The sequence below is a fragment of the Procambarus clarkii genome, chromosome 74 (genome assembly GCF_040958095.1).
Source record: "Procambarus clarkii isolate CNS0578487 chromosome 74, FALCON_Pclarkii_2.0, whole genome shotgun sequence".
In the NCBI taxonomy this organism is placed as follows: domain Eukaryota; kingdom Metazoa; phylum Arthropoda; class Malacostraca; order Decapoda; family Cambaridae; genus Procambarus; species Procambarus clarkii.
Genome location: NC_091223.1, coordinates 4,812,807 through 4,836,245, shown reverse-complemented (window position 1 = coordinate 4,836,245; position 23,439 = coordinate 4,812,807). Strand labels below are relative to the sequence as shown.

The 23,439-nt window shown below is 42.7% G+C and overlaps 1 protein-coding gene across 3 annotated transcripts in view; it reads left to right on the top strand.

Annotated features, from left to right (window-relative positions):
- The window catches only part of LOC123750857 (alpha-L-iduronidase), a 541,648-nt gene that overhangs the window by 447,954 nt on the left and 70,255 nt on the right, over nt 1-23,439 (top strand). The gene's annotated exons all lie outside the window — the stretch shown is intronic.

Genomic DNA, 23,439 nt, shown 5'->3' with positions numbered 1-23,439 from the left:
GTACACTGCTTCCCAGGTACACTGCTTCCCGCGTACACTGCTTCCCGCATACACTGCTTCCCAGGTACACTGCTTCCCAGGTACACGTCTTCCCGCGTACACTGCTTCCCAGGTAGACTGGTTCCCAGGTACACTGCTTCCTGCATACACTGCTTCCCGCATACACTGCTTCCCGCGTCCACTGCTTCCCGCGTACACTGCTTCCCAGGTAGACTGCTTCCCAGGTACACGTCTTCCTGCGTACACTGCTTCCCAAATACACTGCTTCCCAGGTACACGTCTTTCCGCGTACACTGCTTCTCGCATATACTGCTTCCTGCATATACTGCTTCCCGCGTACACTGCTTCCCGCGTACACTGCATCCCGCGTACACTGCTTCCTGTGTACACTGCTTCCCACATATACTGCTTCCCAGGAACACTGCTTCCCGCGTACACTGCTTCCCGCGTACACTGCTTTCCACGTACACTGCTTCCCACATATACTGCTTCCCAGGAACACTGCTTCTCGCGTACACTGCTTCCCGCGTACACTGCTTCCTAGGTACACTTCTTCCCGCGTACACTGCTTCCCGCGTACACTGCTTCCCGCATACACTGCTTCCCGCGTACACTGCTTCCCAGGTATACTGCTTCCCAGGTACACTGCTTCCCAGGTACACTGCTTCCCAGGTACACTGCTTCCCGCGTACACTGCTTCCCGCGTACACTGCTTCCCATGTACACTGCTTCCCGCGTACACTGCTTCCTGCGTACACTGCTTCCCGCGTACACTGCTTCCCGCGTACACTGCTTCCCGCGTACACTGCTTCCCAGGTACACTGCTTCCCAGGTACACTGCTTCCCAGGTACACTGCTTCCCGCGTACACTGCTTCCCGCGTACACTGCTTCCCGCGTACGCTGCTTCCCAGGTACACTGCTTCCCGCGTACACTGCTTCCCGCGTACACTGCTTCCCAGGTACACTGCTTCCCAGGTACACTGCTTCCCAGGTACACTGCTTCCCGCGTACACTGCTTCCCGCGTACACTGCTTCCCGCGTACACTGCTTCCCGCGTACACTGCTTCCCAGGTACACTGCTTCCCGCGTACACTGCTTCCCGCGTACACTGCTTCCCAGGTACACTGCTTTCCGCGTACACTGCTTCCCAAGTACACTGCTTCCCGCGTACACTGCTTCCCGCGTACACTGCTTCCCAGGTACACTGCTTCCCAGGTACACTGCTTCCCGCGTACACTGCTTCCCGCGTACACTGCTTCCCGCGTACACTGCTTCCCGCGTTCACTGCTTCCTAGGTACACTGCTTCCCAGGTACACTGCTTCCCGCGTACACTGCTTCCCGCGTACACTGCTTCCCAGGTACACTGCTTCCCGCGTACACTGCTTCCCAGTACTCATATAGTAATTACAGAGTTCAGCATACCTCAGCCCAGGAGGGCGAAAGTCAGTCAGTATGGGACATTCTACAATATAATGTTCAAGAGAGTGCATGTTTTCTCTTTCACAAAGTTGACACATTGTGTACTCGACATTTGGGTTTTGAGAAAGCTGCCAGATACGTCTATATCCCAGGCGTATTCTGGCCACTATAACATCACACAACTATATGAGTACTGGAACACTTGATGATATGTTGGACTTGTATCCAAGATTGACCATGTAATATATCAGTCATACAATGTATATATATGATGTAACTATATAACCTGAGCTTGTAAAAGCACCTTCATCACCTTCAGTGATTAAGTGCTTAATTGCACACTAGTTTCTCTATCAGCTATCTCACCCTGTCAGAGTACATGAGACAAATGTATGTGAATGCATGTGTGTGTGTATATATGTATGTATATGTGTGTGTATGTATATATATGGGTATAAAGTATATATGGAAGCTGATCAGAATTACATTTCACCTTTGTGAATGTACATTAATGACACTATGTAAAAGGCACATCAAACACTTTACGTAGGGCATACGTAAATCTGTGTATCTATGTATTTACGTATGTAGGTTAGCTTAGCATTTTAAAAGCACCGAATCACCTTCTGTGGTTGAGTGTTCAATAAACCCTTGAACTATATGTTTAACACTTCTCTAACCCTGTCCAAAGAGGACAGAAGAAAATGAATATATGCTGGTTAGCATTGTAAATGTGTGGCCATGTCTGTTTTAGAAAAAAAAAACTGCTTCCCAGGTACACTGCTTCCTGCGTACACTGCTTACCGCGTACCCTGCTTCCTGCGTACACTGCTTACCGCGTACACTGCTTCCCGCGTACACTGCATCCCGCGTACACTGCTTCCCGCGTACACTGCTTCCCAGGTACCCTGCTTCCCGCGTACACTGCTTCCCGCGTACACTGCTTCCCGCGTACACTGCTTCCCGCGTACACTGCTTCCCGCGTACACTGCTTCCCAGGTGCAATGCTTCCCGCGAACACTGCTTCCCGCGAACACTGCTTCCCGCATACACTGCTTCCCGCGTACACTGCTTCCCGCGTACACTGCTTCCCACGTACACTGCTTCCCGCATTCACTACTTCACGCGTACACTGCTTCGTGTGTACACAGCTTCGCGCATACACTTCTTCCAGTGTACACAGTTTCACTTGTACACTGCTTCACGTGTACACTGCTTCAGGTCTCCAAGGCTTCTGTGTTAACTTTTCTAAGTATTTTGGTGCTCTTATGGTAATTTAATTCTAATTTTTTTTTTAAATAATAAGCACTTTAAGTTTTCTAGCATTAAGCATAGCCTGTTATTTGTCAGATCAATTTACTATTTTTTCAGATCAAATATGCTGGCGTTCAGGCCAGCTAGTAGTCTCTGTCGCCTTTTAAGAACATGAACCTATACGAGGCAGCTCTCCTTATATCCACCAAACTCATTCATATACATATCTTTCATATGCTTAAAGAAATCAAATGATTCGGTGTGTATTAAGTTGTCTGGTAATCTGGTCATATCAACTTTCTGTTTCCAAACCAGGATTTGCCCAAGTCTTCCTAAAATCTGATATTATCCAAGTGATAGTCAATGTTTCGTGTTCTATTTTTGTAAAGACGTTTAATAATACTTCTACAAGTCCCCATTCCTATGCCACTTCATCCATTTTTACAGTTTTCTTACGGCACCCCATTATTCTTCACCTTTCTCAAGAATGTTAATTAGGCGTCTCAATCTATCTTCATATGAGAGATTCACTTTCTCTCCATTATGGCTTTACTTTATCTTAAGGTTTCTCTCGTAATAACTTTTATTTATTAATACTTGTATATAATAACGTCATACTTTTGAAGGTGCGTTCAAGAAAAAATTTGTTCATTCTGTTGTATTGCAAACAAAACTGAATCGCATAATCTGATTAGATGTTCAATGAACAAGATAAAGCTGAAGAATAACACTTTTTATTGTTAACGTTCCTGGCGCCTCATGCTGTCCATCCCTGGCGCCTCATGCTGTCCATCCCTGGCGCCTCATGCTGTCCATCCCTGGCGCCTCATGCTGTCCATCCCTGGCGCCTCATGCTGTCCATCCCTGGCGCCTCATGCTGTCCATCCCTGGCGCCTCATGCTGTCCATCCCTGGCGCCACATGCTGCCCATCCCTGGCGCCTCATGCTGCCCATCCCTGGCGCCTCATGCTGCCCATCCCTGGCGCCTCATGCTGCCCATCCCTGGCGCCTCATGCTGCCCATCCCTGGCGCCACATGCTGCCCATCCCTGGCGCCTCATGCTGTCCATCCCTGGCGGCTCATGCTGTCCATCCCTGGCGCCTCATGCTGTCCATCCCTGGCGACTCATGCTGTCCATCCCTGGCGCCTCATGCTGCCCATCCCTGGCGCCACATGCTGTCCATCCCTGGCGCCTCATGCTGTCCATCCCTGGCGCCTCATGATGCCCATCCCTGGCGCCTCATGCTGTCCATCCCTGGCGCCTCATGCTGCCCATCCCTGGCGCCACATGCTGTCCATCCCTGGCGCCTCATGCTGTCCATCCCTGGCGCCTCATGCTGTCCATCCCTGGCGCCTCATGCTGCCCATCCCTGGCGCCACATGCTGCCCATCCCTGGCGCCTCATGCTGCCCATCCCTGGCGCATCATGCTGCCCATCCCTGGCGCCTCATGCTGCCCATCCCTGGCGCCTCATGCTGCCCATCCCTGGCGCCTCATGCTGTCCATCCCTGGCGCCTCATGCTGCCCATCCCTGGCGCCACATGCTGTCCATCCCTGGCGCCTCATGCTGCCCATCCCTGGCGCCTCATGCTGCCCATCCCTGGCGCCGCATGCTGCCCATCCCTGGCGCCTCATGCTGCCCATCCCTGGCGCCTCATGCTGCCCATCCCTGGCGCCTCATGCTGCCCATCCCTGGAGCCTCATGATGTCCATTCCTGGCGCCTAATGCTGTCCATCCCTGGCGCCTCATGCTGTCCATCCCTGGCGCCATCCCTGGCGCCTCATGCTGTCCATCCCTGGCGCCATCCCTGGCGCCTCATGCTGCCCATCCCTGGCGCCTCATACTGTCCATCCCTGGCGCCATCCCTGGCGCCTCATGCTGTCCATCCCAGGCGCCTCATGCTGTCCATCCCTGGCGCCATCCCTGGCGCCTCATGCTGTCCATCCCTGGCGCCTCATGCTGTCTATCCCTGGCGCCTCATGCTGCCCATCCCTGGCGCCATCCCTGGCGCCTCATGCTGTCCATCCCTGGCGCCTCATGCTGTCCATCCCTGGCGCCTCATGCTGTCCATCCCTGGCGCCTCATGCTGTCCAATCCTGGCCCCTTATGCTGTCCATCCCTGGCGCCTCATGCTGTCCATCCCTGGCGCCTCATGCTGCCCATCCCTGGCGCCATCCCTGGCGCCTCATGCTGTCCATCCCTGGCGCCTCATGCTGTCCATCCCTGGCGCCTCATGCTGTCCATCCCTGGCGCCTCATGCTGTCCATCCCTGGCGCCTCATGCTGTCCATCCCTGGCGCCTCATGCTGTCCATCCCTGGCGCCTCATGCTGCCCATCCCTGGCGCCATCCCTGGCGCCTCATGCTGTCCATCCCTGGCGCCTCATGCTGTCCATCCCTGGCGCCTCATGCTGTCCATCCCTGGCGCCTCATGCTGTCCAACCCTGGCGCCTCATGCTGTCCATCCCTGGCGCCTCATGCTGTCCATCCCTGGCGCCTCATGCTGTCCAACCCTGGCGCCTCATGCTGTCCATCCCTGGCGCCTCATGCTGTTTAAGGAAAATTCTGACTCCACTTGTAGGAGAAATTCCAATTATGATGAGATCACATCTTTGCTGCCTTTTATCATCATCATGTCTCTTCTTTCACTCTATCATCATGTCTTTCAATCATTCTATCATCAATAGAGACACACAACTAACTATCCTTACACTCTGCCGGGACAAGCACAGAGGTTCGATCCTCTTTTCCAACCACAATTGTTTTTCGATTTCTTCCTCCGAACTATTTATGTCCTACACCTGAGCAACACCGGGGACATGTCCCACACCTGAGCAACACCGGGGACATGTCCCACACCTGAGACACCGGGGACATGTCCCACACCTGAGCAACACTAGGGACATGTCCCACACCTGAGCAACACAAAGGACATGTCCCACACCTGAGCAACACTAGGTACATGTCCCACACCTGAACTACACTAGGGACATGTCCCACACCTGAGCAACATATACTGGTCTACGGTACACACACACTTACTGGTCTACGGTACACACACATACTGGTCTATGGTACACACACTTACTGGTCTACGGTACACACACATACTGGTCAATGGTACACACACATACTGGTCTATGGTACACACACATACTGGTCTACGGTACACACATATACTGGTCTACGGTACACACACATACTGGTCTATGGTACACACACTTACTGGTCTATGGTACACACACTTACTGGTCTATGGTACACACACTTACTGGTCTACAGTACACACACATACTGGTCTACGGTACACACACACTTACTGGTCTACGGTACACACACATACTGGTCTATGGTACACACACTTACTGGTCTACGGTACACACACATACTGGTCTATGGTACACACACATACTGGTCTATGGTACACACACATACTGGTCTATGGTACACACACATACTGGTCTATGGTACACACACATACTGGTCAACGGTACACACACATACTGGTCTATGGTACACACACATACTGGTCTACGGTACACACACCTACTGGTCTATGGTACACACACATACTGGTCTACAGTACACACACATACTGGTCTATGGTACACACACATACTGGTCTACAGTACCCACACATACTGGTCTATGGTACACACACACATACTGGTCTATGGTACACACACACATACTGGTCTACGGTACACACACACATACTGGTCTATGGTACACACACACATACTGGTCTACAGTACACACACATACTGGTCTACGGTACACACACACATACTGGTCTACAGTACACACACACGTACTGGTCTATGGTACACACACTTACTGGTCTACGGTACACACACATATACTGGTCTATGGTACACACACTTACTGGTCTACGGTACACACACACATACTGGTCTATGTTACACACACATATACTGGTCTACGGAACACAAACATACTGGTCTACGGTACACACACACATACTGGTCTACGGTACACACACATACTGGTCTACGGGGCACACACACATACTGGTCTACAGTACACACACATATTGGTCTACGGTACACACACATACTGGTCTACGGGGCACACACACATACTGGTCTACGGTACACACACATACTGGTCTATGGTACACACACATACTGGTCTACGGTACACACACATACTGGTCTACGGTACACACACATACTGGTCTACAGTACACACACATACTGGTCTATGGTACACACACACATACTGGTCTACGGGGCACACATATACTGGTCTATGGTACACACACACATACTGGTCTATGGTACACATACACATACTGGTCTATGGTACACACACACATACTGGTTTACAGTACACACACACATACTGGTCTAAGGGGCACACATATACTGGTCTATGGTACACACACATACTGGTCTATGGTACACACACATATACTGGTCTATGGTAAACACACACACATACTGGTCTATGGTACACACACATATACTGGTCTATGGTAAACACACACATATACTGGTCTATGGTACACACACATATACACACTATGGTACACACACACGTACTGGTCTATGGTACACACACATATACTGGTCTATGGTAAACACACACACATACTGGTCTATGGTACACACACACATACTGGTCTATGGTACACACACACACATACTGGTCTGTGGTATACACACATACTGGTCTGCGGTACACACACACATACTGGTCTATGGTACACACACACATACTGGTCTGTGGTACACACACATACTGGTCTACGGTACACACACACATACTGGTCTATGGTACATATACTGGTCTATGGTACACATACACATACTGGTCTATGGTACACACACATATACTAGTCTATGGTACACAAACATACTGGTCTACGGTACACACATATACTGGTCTACGGTACACACATATACTGGTCTACGGGGCACACATATACTGGTCTATGGTACACACACACATACTGGTCTATGGTACACACACACATACTGGTCTATGGTACACATACATACTGGTCTACGGTACACACACATATACTGGTCAGTAGTGAATAAGGAGACAGATTGAGGTAAAAAATTTTCAGAAACGGTTGGGCACTTCCATGCCGACTTGACCCTGTCGGGCCAGATCGTCCATCCCTCTTGTTTTAGGTGGTTAGGTTAGGGCACAGTCAGCGCGCTCCTGGCTGGCTGGCGGTGGTGGGGTGGTGGTCCCCCCTGGGGTCCCGGGGGGACCACCACCAATGGTGTACCTGAGGAACTGGTGCCCTATCCTAACCTGTTTTTTTTTACTTTTTGTCGCCTTGCTTTAAGATGAGTCTAGGGCCTCAAGAAGGGGGTCTCTACTTATGAGAGGTACCGAGGATGAATGTTCAATAGTTGGAAACCAAAAAATACACTGGTGAAAGGCATATAAACGTTTTTGGAGTATTTTAATGGCATGAGCAAAAATGCACGATTTGTCCCGGGGGTGTTACGAGAGTACTACGGTATCAATTTGGAGGCCCTTACTTTTGAATGGATCAGAGGGTGAATGTTCAATAGATTCAAACCAAGAAACGCAGTTGAAAGCGAATATAGAAGTTTTTGGAGTACTTTAATGAGGCTATGACTGAATAGTATAGGGAGTCCTTGGGCACAGCTCCATTTTCTGTAATGGTCAGAGGTGGATAACCCCAGTGGGGGTCAAGCATACAAGGGGGGGTCAAGATTCCTTACAAAGACCATTTTGGATATATAGGTGTAGTAAGCCTTATCTTGAATTTGCATGATACTGTGGGGTACATTGACATGAAGGGCGAGTCAGAACAGGATCTGCATGTGAGATGGGTCATATTGGGGTTTTAAAGAAGTTAAGATAGCTTTAAAGAGTCCTGTGTGCTTGATAGTGGGGAAATGTTCAGTCAATAATTCTCGTGTTTTGAATCTGAATGAGGGGTCCTAGTTTGCGTTCTAGTCGTAAAATGAGTTCCTTAGTATATTTGCTATGGAAAATGAGCTTTCAGTACTCTATATAATTTGAAATGAGGTCAAGAAAGACATGTTTATGTGCGAGAAGAGTCAGGTTGGAAACTGTTTATTCCAGTCATCCCCCCTCGGCATTGCTCCGTTTTCTGTAGCTAAAGTAAAGATTCCATTTTCTGTGGCATACAGTTGATTACTGGTGAAAAAGGCATACTTGAATTTGTATGGTTCTAACCTGTTTATAGATATATTTTTCGGGCCTCAAATAAGATTTTAATATGAAAAATAGCATCAAATGTATGTCTATCTTTTGTAATAAACGTTACAAGCATTAACAATACCTGTGATATTTCATAGAATACGAAAAGAATTTTAAATAGTGGGGCCTCAGCCATATTGTGTTGGGTTCATCGACTTATATCGGTGCCGTGGTATATCAAGCGCAAAGGTTTTCAGAAAATGATACACCTGCTCCTTTCAAAAAAGTGAAAAGATGAATTCATTTTGGCATTACTGTCATTACTTTGGAAGTTTTTTAATTATAGCACATGCTTAAACAAACTTGCTCGCAAAAACAAACTCATTTTTTTTTGTTTAACTTACACAAATAAACCCAGGGCTTTCACATTCGCGCAAAATACTTAGTCCCCCCTAAACTTAAAACAGTTGCACAATCTTACTTAAACACATTGCTAAACTCTTATACACAAACAAAAACTCAATTTTTAACTTACACAAATAAACCCAGGGCTTTCACATTCGCGCAAAATACTTAGTCCCCCCTAAACTTAAAACATTTGCACAATCTTACTTAAACACATTGCTAAACTCTTATACACAAACAAAAACTAAATTTTTAACTTACACAAATAAACCCAGGGCTTTCACATTCGCGCAAAATACTTAGTCCCCCCTAAACTTAAAACAGTTGCACAATCTTACTTAAACACATTGCTAAACTCTTATACACAAACAACAACTCAATTTTTAACTTACACAAATAAACCCAGGGCTTTCACATTCGCGCAAAATACTTAGTCCCCCCTAAACTTAAAACAGTTGCACAATCTTACTTAAACACATTGCTAAACTCTTATACACAAACAAAAACTCAATTTTTAACTTACACAAATAAACCCAGGGCTTTCACATTCGCGCAAAATACTTAGTCCCCTCTAAACTTAAAACAGTTGCACGATCTTACTTAAACACATTGCTAAACTCTTATACACAAACAAAAACTCAATTTTTAACTTACACAAATAAACCCAGGGCTTTCACATTCGCGCAAAATACTTAGTCCCCTCTAAACTTAAAACAGTTGCACAATCTTACTTAAACACATTGCTAAACTCTTATACACAAACAAAAACTCAATTTTTAACTTACACAAATAAACCCAGGGCTTTCACATTCGCGCAAAATACTTAGTCCCCCCTAAACTTAAAACAGTTGCACAATCTTACTTAAACACATTGCTAAACTCTTATACACAAACAAAAACTCAATTTTTAACTTACACAAATAAACCCAGGGCTTTCACATTCGCGCAAAATACTTAGTCCCCCCTAAACTTAAAACATTTGCACAATCTTACTTAAACACATTGCTAAACTCTTATACACAAACAAAAACTCAATTTTTAACTTACACAAATAAACACGGGCTTTGCACATTCACACAAAAAAAATGCTTAGTCCCCCCAAGACTTGAACACTCACAATCTTACGGTGCTTTTATTTCCAAAGCCTTCCAAACCTGCACTGGGTCCTGCCCAGCAGACTGCGGCTGGATGGGAAATTACAATTGAGCCTAAAACAGTTGGTCAGGGCGAGATACGGCCTCATTTTTAGAGACATTTACTATAGCAAAAGCTTGAACATCGAGAACTGAATGCGGGCCTACACGAGAGTTGTTTTTGGCACTCAAATGTTTAGAGATTAAAATACATAGAATCTGCAAGAGCCCACCCAAGTCGCTCACGCGGGCAATAGACATGTTTTTCGCCCAAGTGTATTTATTTAAAACAAAAATACGTCAGATAGAAAGATTTTCGCATTGCCATTATATTTACCTTATAAAGCCTCTTTATAAAAATGATATGCCACTGCGTATTATGATTGTTTTATAATAAATATTGCATAAATACTTACACGATTTCATAAACAAAAAATTATTTTAATGAGCCATGTTAGGAAGGCATCATCATTACAATAAATGAAAACTTTTAAACTGACTAAAAAAATATATCTCATAGAGGAAGATTTATTCTTCAAGATATATGTTATTGTTTAAGAGTTTCATTCTGTATCAAAAGGTTTGCCAATGTTTTCAAAACTGTGGCCTACAAATTTTTTTTTAAGGTTTTCCGAGGGAGTAAATCTTGCTTCCTCTCTTTCTCCCACGTGTGGTGTGTCCTCATTTGGACCGGATAACCTTCGTGCAAGTCCTGACTCAGTTCCCCAACGTCCAAACTATTGGACATTGCAATATTTCACTAAATAATGCGGTATTTTAGTTGACCCCTCTAATTATAGAGATTTTAATCTCTAAACATTTGAGTGTCAAGAACAACTCTCGTGCAGGCCCGCGTTCAGTCCCCGACGTTCAAGCTTTTTTCTATAGTAAATGTCTCTAAAATGAGGCCGTATCTCGTCCTGACCAACTGTTTTTGGCTCAATTGTAACCCATCCAGCAGCAGTCTGCTGGATAGAAGGGCAGTGGGCCTGATAAAAATAAAAAAAAAATAAACATAAATTGTTAGACTAGCTCTTTACATATGCTAGTTGTTTAATTTATTAACTGCTACTAATGCGATGATGATGCAAGAGGAGCCAGTACATATCTATGGATCAACCAATAAAAGCAGCAGACTTCTAGATGTTACTACTGCTCGGCTTAGCCACCCCCCCCCCATAGCAAGATGGGAATAGGGGGGGGGGGGCTGCATTAATAAAATGAATTAAAACTAACATTCAATTATATATTCTCAAACTTATGCAAAAAAAAAAACTTTACAATCACATTTGCAAAACTTGCACAAATTAATTTTGGCAATTTCGTTTACCCATTATTTGTTTGTTTTTCTTGCTTGAGCCAAAAATGAATTGTTGGGCTCATTACCAGAGTCCATTTCCCTCCGTGGTAACCCTTCCCACTACCCGCCCCACATGATGGGATTCATAATAAATGAACTAAACTAGCATTCAATTATATTCTCAACAAACTTATGCAACCCCCATACAATTACATTAGCAAGCTAACACAAATTCATTGAGCAAGTTTAACTATTCGCATACTTTGCGTCATTATATAATGGAATACGAAAAGGAAATTCGCAGAATTCAGAGATAACACCATCAATGGAGTCCAAGAAATACGCTTGTACTTCATTCATAATGAAGTGCTGCCAGGAATCTTAGCAAAGTAACCAAAATATTTGCTTACTGTATGTATGTGCAGGATGCACATGACTCTCCGGTTAGGTGGTTGTGGAGTGAGACCAGCAACTGCAAACTTCCCATAGTCGTAAAAATGCCTTGCATAGAGACCGTTGCAAGCCTCTTGTTGAATCACTTAGGGTGCATATATGTGTGTGTGTGTGTGTGTGTGTGTGTGTGTGTGTGTGTGTGTGTGTGTGTGTGTGTGTGTGTGTGTGTGTGTAACGAGCTTTCAAGAGATTGTCACTTACATAGCTAAACAATATGTAGGGTTCAGTTTCCAAATCAATTATGCGGCTCTCGAACCCTTTTCCCCGCTACATGCGGGAGATCCCTTTTATTTTCAGCTAAAATATGCATTATATTCAGGGGGGTTTGCCGTGTAATAGCACAACCAAAAGCCCAATATACTCCCCTAAACTTTCCCTATACATCAACTTTTCCGTTGTACGTGAGGCTGCGAGCAGCCGCGTCCAACAGCCTGGTTGATCAGTCCGGCAACCAGGAGGCCTGGTCGACGACCGGGCTGCGGGGACGCTAAGCCCCGGAAGCACCTCAAGGTAACCTCAAGGTATCCCATCTGAATTTAAAAAAATGCATTTTCAATACCCAATATATATATATATATATATATATATATATATATATATATATATATATATATATATATATATATATATATATACTGTCCCTCCCCCTCCCCCACCCACTCAACCCCCACCCCACCCCCCAGGAATAGGCCTGATTTGTTCAAGCCAAAGCCCAATTCACCCGAGTTTTCTCTATCTCATCTAAAAATAACGTTCATTTCCAATGCCCATTATCCAGCCACCACATATTCCCCATTCCCAAGACCATTTCATAGTGTTAGTGCTGTGGCCATCTACCTAATTTCATCCCAATTAATGACAATTCCCCATTAAATATTGGCAAAAATATGCCAAATCATATCACAGCCAAAGCCCATTTCACCCAAGTTTCACCTATCCCATATAAATTTAATGTGCATTTTCAATATCTAATATCCAGGTGCCCTATGTCACGCCCTATTCCCAAGACCATTTCAAAGCGCAGTGTCCATCCAGCTGTTTCCAAATATCCAGATGTGTTTATATATCTTCAATCCTACGAAACCAGACCTAACCTAACACACAGCTAAGGCCAAATTTATCCCAATTTAATCCAATTTCCTCCTAATTTGATCCAATTTATTCAAATTTAATCCAATTCCCGCCAAATTTACCCGAGTTTACCATTTCATAGCACAACCAAAGCCCCAATTTGACCAAGTTTCACCTATCCAAATTAAATTTAATGTGAATCTTCAATATCAGGTCGCCCCCCAATGTCACAGCCAATTCCCAAAGACCATTTCATAGTAATAGTGCAGTGTTCATCCAGCCATTTCCATGTTCCAGATGTGTTTATATATCATCAAACCTACCAAAAGCAGACCTAACCCAATACGGCTAAGGCCAAATTTAACCAAATTTTCCCCAATTTAAGATAATTTCCACCTAATTTGCCACAATTTTATCCAATTTCCACCAAATTTTACCATAGTTCACCTTATCATAGCACAGCCAAAGCCCCAGTTTGTCCAAGTTTCACCCATTCCATATAACTTTTATGTGTACTTCCAGTATCCAATATCCAGTGGTCGATGTCATACTTCATTCCCAGAGACCATTTCATAGTGATAGTGTAGGGTCTGATGAGCCACTTCCAATATACAGATGCTTTTATATACATCAACCCCACCTAAAAACCAGACCCAACCCTAACATGGCTAAGACCAAATTTAACCAAATGTATCACAATTTAAGACAATTTCTACCTAATTTGCCCCAATTTATCCAAATTTAAGACATTGTCTACCAAATTTACCCGATTTTACGTATTATAGCAAGGTCAATGAACAATTTTCCCCCCAAGTTTTGCTTATTCCATACACTGCAAATTTAAGGCGCATTTTCAATATGCAGTCCAATAATCTCGACAGTTTTCTTTTTTTATTTGTTAGTTATGGATCTTTGTTAAATATTGTATTTTATATTCTTAGAAAAGTATTTGTTTGGATATTAACCCAACCACCCGGTACCCTAACCTGCGTGGATCTTTGCCGAATATTCCTGTCAATGTTGTTTATGGACTCAACAACCCTGAAGCTAACCTGCCTTGACCTGACGTTAATTGTTGCACCTTCTTTTTTTTGGGGGAAAGTGATGTTTTTGCATCAACCCAACCGCCCTTGCCCATACCTCTGATACCAAAAATCTTGGTTCCATATATGGTATCTTATTCTTGGGACACAGCCAATCCATCCCAACCTAACCTCTATTAACTATGGGTTTAATGACCATTTTTCTCTACATCAGTTCAAACACAACCCAACCTCATATAAATGGATCTGAACTCCATTTGTACACATGTTCTTAGGAAACATGATAAAATTCGCCATATCTCTATCATTAAATAATAAAATTTTTCCTTAACCTGGCCTATAATCCACCCCCCCCTCGAAATTCTGGCAAATTATGGATATTAAAGAATTAAAGTAGGAATATATTTTCACATTAGCTTAATATAACCCAAATCTAACACAAAATTGTCCCAATTGGGGGGGGGGGGGGATTATAGGCCAGGTTAAGGAAAAATTTTATTATTTAATGATAGAGATATGGCGAATTTTATCATGTTTCCTAAGAACATGTGTACAAATGGAGTTCAGATCCATTTATATGAGGTTGGGTTGTGTTTGAACTGATGTAGAGAAAAATGGTCATTAAACCCATAGTTAATAGAGGTTAGGTTGGGATGGATTGGCTGTGTCCCAAGAATAAGATACCATATATGGAACCAAGATTTTTGGTATCAGAGGTATGGGCAAGGGCGGTTGGGTTGATGCAAAAACATCACTTTCCCCCAAAAAAAAGAAGGTGCAACAATTAACGTCAGGTCAAGGCAGGTTAGCTTCAGGGTTGTTGAGTCCATAAACAACATTGACAGGAATATTCGGCAAAGATCCACGCAGGTTAGGGTACCGGGTGGTTGGGTTAATATCCAAACAAATACTTTTCTAAGAATATAAAATACAATATTTAACAAAGATCCATAACTAACAAATAAAAAAAGAAAACTGTCGAGATTATTGGACTGCATATTGAAAATGCGCCTTAAATTTGCAGTGTATGGAATAGGCGAAACTTGGGGGGAAAATTGTTCATTGACCTTGCTATAATACGTAAAATCGGGTAAATTTGGTAGACAATGTCTTAAATTTGGATAAATTGGGGCAAATTAGGTAGAAATTGTCTTAAATTGTGATACATTTGGTTAAATTTGGTCTTAGCCATGTTAGGGTTGGGTCTGGTTTTTAGGTGGGATTGATGTATATAAACGCATCTGTATATTGGAAGTGGCTCGTCAGACCCTACACTATCACTATGAAATGGTCTCTGGGAATGAAGTATGGCATCGACCACTGGATATTGGATACTGGAAGTACACATAAAAGTTATATGGAATGGGTGAAACTTGGACAAACTGGGGCTTTGGCTGTGCTATGATAAGGTGAACTATGGTAAAATTTGGTGGAAATTGGATAAAATTGCGGCAAATTAGGTGGAAATTATCTTAAATTGGGGAAAATTTGGTTAAATTTGGCCTTAGCCGTATTGGGTTAGGTCTGCTTTTGGTAGGTTTGATGATATATAAACACGTCTGGAACATGGAAATGGCTGGATGAATACTGCACTATTACTATGAAATGGTCTTTGGGAATTGGCTGTGACATTGGGGGGCGACCTGATATTGAAGATTCACATTAAATTTAATTTGGATAGGTGAAACTTGGTCAAATTGGGGCTTTGGTTGTGCTATGAAATGGTAAACTCGGGTAAATTTGGCGGGAATTGGATTAAATTTGAATAAATTGGATCAAATTAGGTGGAAATTGGATTAAATTGGGATAAATTTGGCCTTAGCTGTGTGTTAGGTTAGGTCTGGTTTCATAGGATTGAAGATATATAAACACATCTGGATATTTGGAAACAGCTGGATGGACACTGCGCTTTGAAATGGTCTTGGGAATAGGGCGTGACATAGGGCACCTGGATATTAGATATTGAAAATGCACATTAAATTTATATGGGATAGGTGAAACTTGGGTGAAATGGACTTTGGCTGTGATATGATTTGGCATATTTTTGCCAATATTTAATGGGGAATTGTCATTAATTGGGATGAAATTAGGTAGATGGCCACAGCACTAACACTATGAAATGGTCTTGGGAATGGGGAATATGTGGTGGCTGGATAATGGGCATTGGAAATGAACGTTATTTTTAGATGAGATAGAGAAAACTCGGGTGAATTGGGCTTTGGCTTGAACAAATCAGGCCTATTCCTGGGGGGTGGGGTGGGGGTTGAGTGGGTGGGGGAGGGGGAGGGACAGTATATATATATATATATATATATATATATATATATATATGTATATATATATATATATATATATATATATATATATATATATTGGGTATTGAAAATGCATTTTTTTAAATTCAGATGGGATACCTTGAGGTTACCTTGAGGTGCTTCCGGGGCTTAGCATCCCTGCGGCCCGGTCGTCGACCAGGCCTCCTGGTTGCCGGACTGATCAACCAGGCTGTTGGACGCGGCTGCTCGCAGCCTGACGTACAACGGAAAAGTTGACGTATAGGGAAAGTTTAGGGGAGTATATTGGGCTTTTGGTTGTGCTATGACACGGCGAACCCCCCTGAATATAATGCATATTTTAGCTGAAAATAAAAGGGATCTCCCGCATGTAGCGGGGAAAAGGGTTCGAGAGCCGCATAATTGATTTGGAAACTGAACCCTACATATTGTTTAGCTATGTAAGTGACAATCTCTTGAAAGCTCGTTACACACACACACACACACACACACACACACACACACACATATATGCACCCTAAGTGATTCAACAAGAGGCTTGCAACGGTCTCTATGCAAGGCATTTTTACGACTATGGGAAGTCTGCAGTTGCTGGTCTCACTCCACAACCACCTAACCGGAGAGTCATGTGCATCCTGCACATACATACAGTAAGCAAATATTTTGGTTACTTTGCTAAGATTCCTGGCAGCGCATTATTATGAATGAAGTTCAAGCGTATTTCTTGGACTCCATTGATGGTGTTATCTCTGAATTCTTCGAATTTCCTTTTCGTATTCCATTATATAATGACGCAAAGTATGCGAATAGTTAAACTTGCTCAATGAATTTGTGTTAGCTTGCTAATGTAATTGTATGGGGGTTGCATAAGTTTGTTGAGAATATAATTGAATGCTAGTTTAGTTCATTTATTATGAATCCCATCATGTGGGGCGGGTAGTGGGAAGGGTTACCACGGTGGGAAATGGACTCTGGTAATGAGCCCAACAATTCATTTTTGGCTCAAGCAAGAAAAACAAACAAATAATGGGTAAACGAAATTGCCAAAATTAATTTGTGCAAGTTTTGCAAATGTGATTGTAAAGCTTTTTTTTGCATAAGTTTGAGAATATATAATTACATGTTAGTTTTAATTCATTTTATTAATGCAGCCCCCACCCCTATTCCCATCTTGCTATGGGGGGGGGGGGGTGGCAAAGCCGAGCAGTAGTAACATCTAGAAGTCTGCTGCTTTTATTGGTTGATCCATAGATGTGTACTGGCTCCTCTTGCATCATCATCGCATTAGTAGCAGTTAATAAATTAAACAAATAGCATATGTAAAGAGCTAGTCTAACAATTTATGTTTATTTTTTTTATATTTTTATCAGGCCCACTGCCCTTCTATCCAGCAGACTGCTGCTGGATGGGTTACAATTGAGCCAAAAACAGTTGGTCAGGACGAGATACGGCCTCATTTTAGAGACATTTACTATAGAAAAAAGCTTGAACGTCGGGGACTGAACGCGGGCCTGCACGAGAGTTGTTCTTGACACTCAAATGTTTAGAGATTAAAATCTCTATAATTAGAGGGGTCAACTAAAATACCGCATTATTTAGTGAAATATTGCAATGTCCAACAATGTCCAATAGTTTGGACGTTGGGGAACTGAGTCAGGACTTGCACGAAGGTTACTCTGCATCCGGTCCAAATGAGGGAGAAAGAGAGGAAGCAAGATTTACTCCCTCGGAAAACCTTAAAAAAAAATTTGTAGGCCACAGTTTTGAAAACATTGGCAAACCTTTTGATACAGAATGAAACACTTAAACAATAACATATATCTTGAAGAATAAATCTTCCTCTATGAGATATATTTTTTTAGTTAGTTTAAAAGTTTTCATTTATTGTAATGATGATGCCTTCCTAACATGGCTCATTAAAATAATTTTTTGTTTATGAAATCGTGTAAGTATTTATGCAATATTTATTATAAAACAATCATAATTCGCAGTGGCATATCATTTTTATAAAGAGGCTTTATAAGGTAAATATAATGGCAATGCGAAAATCTTTCTATCTGACGTATTTTTGTTTTAAATAAATACACTTGGGCGAAAAACATGTCTATTGCCTGCGTGAGCGACTTGGGTGGGCTCTTGCAGATTCTATGTATTTTAATCTCTAAACATTTGAGTGCCAAGAACAACTCTCGTGTAGGCCCGCATTCAGTTCTCGATGTTCAAGCTTTTGCTATAGTAAATGTCTCTAAAAATGAGGCCGTATCTCGCCCTGACCAACTGTTTTAGGCTCAATTGTAATTTCCCATCCAGCCGCAGTCTGCTGGGCAGGACCCAGTGCAGGTTTGGAAGGCTTTGGAAATTAAAGCACCGTAAGATTGTGAGTGTTCAAGTCTAGGGGGGACTAAGCATTTTTTTTGTGTGAATGTGCAAAGCCCGTGTTTATTTGTGTAAGTTAAAAATTGAGTTTTTGTTTGTGTATAAGAGTTTAGCAATGTGTTTAAGTAAGATTGTGCAAATGTTTTAAGTTTAGGGGGGACTAAGTATTTTGCGCGAATGTGAAAGCCCTGGGTTTATTTGTGTAAGTTAAAAATTGAGTTTTTGTTTGTGTATAAGAGTTTAGCAATGTGTTTAAGTAAGATTGTGCAACTGTTTTAAGTTTAGAGGGGACTAAGTATTTTGCGTGAATGTGAAAGCCCTGGGTTTATTTGTGTAAGTTAAAAATTGAGTTTTTGTTTGTGTATAAGAGTTTAGCAATGTGTTTAAGTAAGATTGTGCAACTGTTTTAAGTTTAGAGGGGACTAAGTATTTTGCGCGAATGTGAAAGCTCTGGGTTTATTTGTGTAAGTTAAAAATTGAGTTTTTGTTTGTGTATAAGAGTTTAGCAATGTGTTTAAGTAAGATTGTGCAACTGTTTTAAGTTTAGAGGGGACTAAGTATTTTGCGCGAATGTGAAAGCCCTGGGTTTATTTGTGTAAGTTAAAAATTGAGTTGTTGTTTGTGTATAAGAGTTTAGCAATGTGTTTAAGTAAGATTGTGCAACTGTTTTAAGTTTAGGGGGGACTAAGTATTTTGCGCGAATGTGAAAGCCCTGGGTTTATTTGTGTAAGTTAAAAATTGAGTTTTTGTTTGTGTATAAGAGTTTAGCAATGTGTTTAAGTAAGATTGTGCAACTGTTTTAAGTTTAGGGGGGACTAAGTATTTTGCGCGAATGTGAAAGCCGTGGGTTTATTTGTGTAAGTTAAACAAAAAAAAATGAGTTTGTTTTTGCGAGCGAGTTTGTTTAAGCATGTGCTATAATTAAAAAACTTCCAAAGTAATGACAGTAATGCCAAAATGAATTCATCTTTTCACTTTTTTGAAAGGTGGAGGTGTATCATTTTCTGAAAACCTTTGCGCTTGATATACCATGGCAATGACATAAGTCGATGCACCCAACACAATATGGCTGAGGCCCCACTATTTAAACTTCTTTTCGTATTCTATGAAATATCACAGGTATTGTTAATGCTTGTAACGTTTATTACAAAAGATAGACATACATTTGATGCTATTTTTCATATTAAAATCTTATTTGAGGCCCGAAAAATATATCTATAAACAGGTTAGAACCATACAAATTCAAGTATGCCTTTTTCACAAGTAATCAACTGTATGCCACAGAAAATGGAATCTTTACTTTAGCTACAGAAAACGGAGCAATGCCGAGGGGGGATGACTGGAATAAACAGTTTCCAACCTGACTCTTCTCGCACATAAACATGTCTTTCTTGACCTCATTTCAAATTATATAGAGTACTGAAAGCTCATTTTCCATAGCAAATATACTAAGGAACTCATTTTACGACTAGAACGCAAACTAGGACCCCTCATTCAGATTCAAAACACGAGAATTATTGACTGAACATTTCCCCACTATCAAGCACACAGGACTCTTTAAAGCTATCTTAACTTCTTTAAAACCCCAATATGACCCATCTCACATGCAGATCCTGTTCTATGACTCGCCCTTCATGTCAATGTACCCCACAGTATCATGCAAGTTCAAGATAAGGCTTACTACACCTATATATCCAAAATGGTCTTTGTAAGGAATCTTGACCCCCCTTGTATGCTTGACTCCCACTGGGGTTATCCACCTCTGACCATTACAGAAAATGGAGCTGTGCCCAAGGACTCCCTATACTATTCAGTCATAGCCTCATTAAAGTACTCCAAAAACTTCTATATTCGCTTTCAACTGCGTTTCTTGGTTTGAATCTATTGAACATTCACCCTCTGATCCATTCAAAAGTAAGGGCCCCCAAATTGATACCGTAGTACTCTCGTAACACCCCCGGGACAAATCGTGCATTTTTGCTCATGCCATTAAAATACTCCAAAAACGTTTATATGCCTTTCACCAGTGTATTTTTTGGTTTCCAACTATTGAACATTCATCCTCGGTACCTCTCATAAGTAGAGACCCCCTTCTTGAGGCCCTAGACTCATCTTAAAGCAAGGCGACAAAAAGTAAAAAAAAACAGGTTAGGATAGGGCACCAGTTCCTCAGGTACACCATTGGTGGTGGTCCCCCCGGGACCCCAGGGGGGACCACCACCCCACCACCGCCAGCCAGCCAGGAGCGCCCTGACTGTGCCCTAACCTAACCACCTAAAACAAGAGGGATGGACGATCTGGCCCGACAGGGTCAAGTCGGCATGGAAGTGCCCAACCGTTTCTGAAATTTTTTTACCTCAATCTGTCTCCTTATTCACTACTCTGGTCTATGGTACACACACATATACTGGTCTATGGCACACACATATACTGGTCTATGGTACACAAACATAATGGTCTACGGTACACACATATACTGGTCTATGGTACACACATATACTGGTCTATGGTACACAAACATACTGGTCTACGGTACACACATATACTGGTCTATGGTACACACACATATTCTGGTCTACGGTACACACATATACTGGTCTACGGGGCACACATATACTGGTCTATGGTACACACATATACTGGTCTACGGTACACACACATATACTGGTCTATGGTACATATACTGGTCTATGGTACATATACTGGTCTACGGTACACACATATACTGGTATACGATATACACATACTAACGTCTTCAACAGACAGCCCACATTATTGAAATATATAAATGGAACAACATTACGGATATCAATAAATTTTTAAAATATGAACATAAAATTGAACACAAAACAAATGGACAAAAAAGGGATTAAAGATAACAAAGATCTTGGTAACTACTAGTTTGGGAATATGGGTGTGCAGAGTGTAGATATATGGAACATACAACTAGGTAATATAAGAGGAGTGGGACCGCCGGAGTGTACGTTAGATATACAGGAAACAGTTTGGTTGGGTGTAGATATACAAGCAACAGTTTGGGTGGGTGTAGATATACAAGCAACATTTTGGTTAGGTGTAGATATACAAGAAACAGTTTGGTTGGGTGTAGATATACAAGCAACAGTCTGGGTGGGTGTAGATATACAAGCAACAGTCTGGGTGGGGTGTAGATATACAAACAACAATTTGGGTCAGTGTAGATATACAAGCAACAGTCTGGGTGGGTGTAGATATACAAGCAACAGTCTGGGTGGGTGTAGATATACAAGCAACAGTCTGGGTGGGTGTAGATATACAAGCAACAGTCTGGGTGGGTGTAGATATACAAGCAACAGTCTGGGTGGGTGTAGATATACAAGCAACAGTCTGGGTGGGTGTAGATATACAAGCAACAGTCTGGGTGGGGTCAAGATATACAAGGAACAGTCTGGTTGGGTGTAGATATAGAAGCAACAGTCTGGTTGGGTGTATATATACAAGCAACAGTCTGGGTGGGTGTAGATATACAAGCAACAGTCTGGGTGGGTGTAGATATACAAGCAACAGTCTGGGTGGGTGTAGATATACAAGCAACAGTCTGGGTGGGTGTAGATATACAAGCAACAGTCTGGGTGGGTGTAGATATACAAGCAACAGTCTGGGTGGGGTCAAGATATACAAGGAACAGTCTGGTTGGGTGTAGATATAGAAGCAACAGTCTGGTTGGGTGTAGATATACAAGCAACAGTTTGGGTGGGTGTAGATATACAAGCAACAGTCTGGGTGGCTGTAGATATGCAAGCAACAGTTTGGGTGGGTGTAGATATACAAGCAACAGTTTGGGTGGGTGTAGATATACAAGCAACAGTTTGGGTGGGTGTAGATATACAAGCAACAGTCTGGGTGGGTTTAGATATACAAGCAACAGTCTGGGTGGGTGTAGATATACAAGCAACAGTCTGGGTGGGTGTAGATATACAAGCAACAGTCTGGGTGGGTGTAGATATACAAGCAACAGTTTGGGTGGGTGTAGATATACAAGCAACAGTTTGGGTGGGTGTAGATATACAAGCAACAGTTTGGGTGGGTGTAGATATACAAGCAACAGTCTGGGTGGGCTTAGATATACAAGCAACAGTCTGGGTGGGTGTAGATATACAAGCAACAGTTTGGGTGGGTGTAGATATACAAGCAACATTTTGGTTAGGTGTAGATATACAAGCAACAGTTTGGTTGGGTGTAGATATACAAGCAACAGTTTGGTTAGGTGTAGATATACAAGCAACAGTTTGGTTGGGTGTAGATATACAAGCAACAGTTTGGTTGGGTGTAGATATACAAGCAACAGTTTGGTTGGGTGTAGATATACAAGCAACAGTTTGGTTAGGTGTAGATATACAAGCAACAGTTTGGTTGGGTGTAGATATACAAGCAAAAGTCTGCGTGGGTGTAGATATACAAGCAACATTTTGGTTGGGTGTAGATATACAAGCAACAGTCTGGGTGGGTGTAGATATACAAGCAACAGTCTGGGTGG